Source organism: Xiphophorus hellerii, unplaced genomic scaffold (genome assembly GCF_003331165.1).
Source record: "Xiphophorus hellerii strain 12219 unplaced genomic scaffold, Xiphophorus_hellerii-4.1 PGA_scaffold_23__1_contigs__length_57382, whole genome shotgun sequence".
NCBI classification, from domain to species: Eukaryota; Metazoa; Chordata; class Actinopteri; order Cyprinodontiformes; family Poeciliidae; genus Xiphophorus; species Xiphophorus hellerii.
Window position 1 is genome coordinate 34776 of NW_022587600.1, and position 5525 is coordinate 40300.

Sequence of the window (5525 nt, forward strand, 5' to 3'; positions counted from 1 at the left end):
TAGGCGCAAATTCAAACTGGAAGATCTTTTATCCCACGGGACCGTAATTGAAGCGACCTGCCCACAATCGTCGACCTATCAACGCCGGACCAAGCCACGTCACGTCCAATCACCGACCAAGTCCCAGCTGATAAGGACCTTCATCCGTGGTGTCCTTCGCTCTCAGCCGAGCTCAACCCACCACCACCCTTGTCCTCCATTCGCCCGGTCCCGAGGCCCGCACCCTTCTTCAACCTCACCACCAGTGCCGGGCCCCGGGAGATGACGTTCCTAACAGCATCGGGGATGCTCATCTGAAGCCTATCGCTAACGCTGCGATAACCGTTATCCCCAGCCGGGGCCCGAGCGCCAAAGACTTTAAATTCTGTTTGTCAATAAACTCTTCTAATTGTCTTCTCATCTCCGTCTGAGTCTCTCCAGATTGAAATATATATATATATATAATGTCATTATATACAGTATGTATATATATATATACACTGCCTGGCCAAAAAAAAAGTCGCCACCTGGATTTAACTAAGCAAATAGGTACAAGCCTCCTATTGGATAAGTACTGCATAGGCGATTATCTTTCAGCTGGCAACAAGTTATTTAACCCCAGCTGATGCAATGAGTAACTCCTCATTTCTTAAACAACCATGTCAAAAGACACATCCTGTGGTCGTGGAAAAGACGTTAGTCTGTTTAAGAAGGGTCAAATCATTGGCATGCATCAAGCAGAGAAAACATTTAAGGAGATTGCAGAAACTACTAGAATTGGGTTAAGAACTGTCCAACGCATCATTAAAAACTGGAAGGATGGAGGGGAACCATCGTCTTCCAGGAAGAAATGTGGTCGGAAAAAATCCTGAATGATCGTGATCGGCGATTACTTAAACGTTTGGTCAAATCAAATCGAAGAAAAACAACAGCAGAACTCAGGAGTATGTTTAATTGTGAACGCAAAAGCATTTCCACACGCACAATGCAAAGGGAACTCAAGGGGTTGGGATTGAACAGCTGTGTAGCCGTAAGAAAACCTCTAATCAGTAAGGCTAACCAGAAAAAAAGGCTTCAGTTTGCAAGGGAGCATAAAGATTGGACTCTGGAGGAATGGAAGAGGGTCATGTGGTCTGATGAGTCCAGATTTACCCTGTTCCAGAGTGATGGGCGCATCAGGGTAAGAAGAGAGGCAGGTGAAGTGATGCACCATCATCATGCCTAGTGCCTACTGTACAAGCCTGTGGGGGCAGTGCTATGATCTGGGGTTGCTGCAGTTGGTCAGGTCTAGGTTCAGCAACATTGTGTGCCCAAAGAATGAGGTCAGCTGACTACCTGAATATACTGAATGACCAGGTTATTCCATCAATGGATTTTGTCTTCCCAAATGGAACGGGCATATTCCAAGATGACAATGCCAGGATTCATCGGGCTCACATTGTGACAGAGTGGTTCAGGGAGCATGAGACATTTTTTCACACATGGATTGGCCACCACAGAGTCCAGACCTTAACCCCATTGAGAATCTTTGGGATGTGCTGGAGAAGGCTTTGCGCAGTGGTCAGACTCTCCCATCATCAATACAAGATCTTGGTGAAAGATTAATGTGTAACACAGTAGAGAAGGGTATTACATATATTTTGGATAAATGGGCCAATAGGTTCGGCTATCGGAGCACAGTGGAGTGTTTAAATGACACACAAGGGCAGTTGGGTGTATTTAAAGAACTGGTTTTAGTGACAGAAAACACACAATTAACAGTTGCACAAAACACACAATTATGAAAATAAAATTACACACAATAAAATGAAAAAAAAAAGAAATAACAATAATACTTGGCCAAGTGCTAATTCTTAATTTCAAATAATTCGGGTGCACCCTGGTAATCTGCACTCCAAATTGTATTAGTCAGCAGATTAATCAAATTAATCCCAATTTGGTTTGATTCAACTTCATTCACAGGAGAATTTCCACCACAGCTGTGCGTCACAATGTCCGAAATAAAACAATCCAAACAGTATTGTCCAAAAATCAATAAAAAAAAAACAATAATAATGGAGAATGTCAGTTGTAGGTTTCACACATAACCGTGTGTGTGAAGATGTATGTTGCTCTCCTACCACACCGCAGGGTGCAGCATGACTCCAAATGGGATAGACGAAATCTGGTTCTCTCTTTAGGTCCAGGTGGGAAGGCTCGCCATCAATATCAAAGGAGGGATCCACTTCAGGAATGATCCAGTATAAAAAAAAACCTGACCTGTCAACAGACAGGACCAGCAGAAATACAGGACTTTACCAAGCCGTTCTAGCTTTAATCCTTCTTTCCAACACAGTAACAAAACATTACCTAGTTACTAAAACAACGGATATTTTTTAACAACAATGTAACAAACGACAAAAACACAAATAAAAGGCTCCGAATATGCTCACCGATCTCAGTGCGACACACTTCAGACAACCGTATAGTGGGTCTCAATCCGGATGCGTGGGGCACTAAACGATGTAACAAGGCATATTTGATCTAAATAATATAAACTTAATAAAATAAAATTATGTTAAAGCCTAAATTTTACCTTTTATCTACGAAGAACAAGCTGAAATAACTGCCAGAAAGAGCCAACGATTCCTAACGGCTCTAACGGTAAAAAACTGAAGTTCAGTTTGTATTCATTTAATAAATAATTTCCAGCACAAAAGCTGGACAATCAACATAAAATCTATTTACAAAAGAGTTTATCCACAATACAGTTAATACAGCACGTAAAAAATACTTTTAACTGTCGGGATACATACTCTGGCGCTGCCCCGCTCAGCAGTCTCACCGCGTCGGATCTCTAGAGCAAAGCCAACGGTACTGCAGACCCGGGGGAGAAGGGCGGGATCCACAACGGCAGCCTGCACCCTGATTGGTCCAGACGCTCTGGAAACCAAACTTCTCATTGGCCAGGCAGACCACCCAGCTTCCTTAACCTCTTCTCTTAAAGTGGCATACCCACTTTATGTGGGTTACAAATGCAACACTGGATGGAAATAAACCTTTGACACTGCAGAAGCTTATTGAAACAATGCCACAGCGAATGCGGGCTGTAATCAAAGCTAAAGGCGGTCCAACAAAATATTAGAGAGTGTGACCATTTTTTGGTGGCGACTTTTTTTTTGGCCAGGCAGTATATATACTGTATATCAGAGGTGGGGACTCGAGTCACATGACTTGGACTCGAGTCAGACTCGAGTCGTTAAAATCACGACTTGAGACTTGACTTGAAAAAATGCTCAAAGACTCGGACTTGACTTTGACTTTCATGCCATTGACTTGGGACTTGACTCGACTTGAAGCTGTTTACTTGAAAAGACTTGATATTTTTTACTCAAAGTCTTAAAATTTAAAACACATTATTTATAAAGTGGCGTCATTAATTAATTTCACTCATTCCGTATCAATATGCGCAGACCGTCACTATGGTTTTCCTCTCTCCTTATGTATGTATGTGTACGTAGCTGCAGCACAACCAATCAAATTAACAGGATTTGGACGTTTAAAAAAACGCGGCAAAGCTACAGAGCTCAGGGAACGAAATACGAAATAACCGCTCGAATATGCTTCCGCGAGTAATTTCTTTTGGCTACGTAGGTTATGAACTTTCGACTAAAAAACGAACTGCAACTTGTAAAACATGCAAGAAGAGAATATCGGATGGAGATGCCACGACGTCCAACTTTGTCCGGCATTTGAAGCTTCACAAAGATCGGTAGGTGGCACTTTTCTTTTGCTGTAAGATAGTTGACTTTAGCTAACTTCGGGTTAGCATGTGTACTCCGGGTTAAATTGGTGATGATTTACCATAAATCCGGTCCTTCAAATGCCTCCACAAATAATGTGCACCGTGTTAGCTCAGGAAGCCGGTGGATAGTGAGCGGGGCTCCGGAACAGAAAGCAGATTCTGGACCTGAACACAGGGAACAGAGTCTCTCTGTCCCATCATGATGATGAGCCGGGTCTAGTATCATCTAAGGATGGTTGGTGTATTTGAAGACATCTACGTTGGGAAATTATATTGACAATATATTGTTTACTGCAGTCAGTGCATTAAGTCAACTGTTTTTGACTTAATGCACTGACCAGCGTGACTGTCACATGTGGCACAGAACCCATTTCCAAGTAGTATAGCTTTGCTGGGAAAAAAAAAAAAAGACCAAATACAGTGACTGTCCCAAATAAATTTTGTGTTTAGAATATCTGTCCCATATTTACGGAGGACTGAAACTAACATACTTAGAAATAAAAGCAGAAAAATAAATGCACCAGACCTTCCTGAGTTTACTTGTGATAACTTCATTTATACTTATTTCATTTTTTGAAAACTATGATTGTTGTAGTGTTGATGTTTATTTATGAATAGAAGGAGTAAACTGAAGTCAAATGTAATTCATGAATGGCTGTAATTTATTTTCTGACATCTGTTTACTTCTGACAGATTTGAAGAATACCAGATGAATAAGAGGATCACAAATGAACCTCAAATACGTATTTTAAAAAGAACAAATGGTCTAATATTTGAATTTTATGTATAATTGCAAATTATATAAAAAAAAAATAAAATAAAAACGACTCGAAATGACTTGAAATTAAAGGTTCCTGACTTGAGACTTGACTCGACTTTTGCCTGTCTTTACTTGAGACTTGACTCGGACTTGAGGACAGAGACTTGAGACTGTTAAAGAGGAAAGTTATTATGTTAGCTTAAATTTTGGAAAAAGCATGGCTCTCCTTTTCCTCCTGTTAGCCGGGTCGCGAGCGGATGTCATCACGGCTGCAAAAGTACGGCGAAACAGAATGACGTCACAGATCACAGAGTTTAATCTCATACAAAGCAATCGACAACAAAGCTGCAGAGATACAGAGATATGCATTTTCTCATGAAAATAAAAACACACAAGGGAAGACAGACGAACACAAAACATATAAGACAGACAAAGGCGCCCTCGTGGAGAAAAGATGAAAAAAACTCTCTCAGCCCCTCTCCGGTGCTGCCCTGAAATTTTAACCAAAGAGGCGTTTCCCTATTTAATATATGCAAAGAAGGCGTTCTGCTCTTCGACCAATTAGAACTCCCTCAGGCCCCCAAAGAAAGTTGTGACTTCCTGATTTATAGCAAAGGTGTCTGTTTTTTTATCTAAGCAAAGGCGGACCACTTCGTGCCCATCGCTGCCTGATACGGAAGATCCCTGGCGCCAAACGTCCTAAGATGAGATTTCACAGACACCTCCGTAGTCCCCACTTCCATTGGAATGCAAATTTATTGCTCTGGTGTGGGGGAGGCAAAGGGCCCTGCTCTGTCTGCTTACCGCATCTCAGACGAGACCTGTTCCAAATAAGAGTATTGTATATAACTGTTACACATGTCGTAGATTAACTGTATTAAGCGCCAACAAATAATCATTTTCCTTTACAAGACTTACTTGAGACTTGCAACACAGTGACTTGGTCACACCTCTGGGTCAATTCTTTACCCAGATCCGTTTATTTATTTATTTATTTATTTA

At 41.4% G+C, this 5525-nt stretch overlaps 1 long non-coding RNA gene across 1 annotated transcript; it reads right to left on the minus strand.

Annotated features, from left to right (window-relative positions):
- Window positions 1–2076: 2076 nt before the first annotated feature.
- On the minus strand, window positions 2077–2988 carry LOC116716382 (uncharacterized). The gene is made up of 4 exons (XR_004338438.1): window positions 2775–2988; window positions 2555–2616; window positions 2412–2474; window positions 2077–2238 (listed from the first exon to the last, which is right to left on the minus strand). It is a non-coding gene; the product is annotated as an uncharacterized LOC116716382 (long non-coding RNA).
- Window positions 2989–5525: the final 2537 nt, after the last annotated feature.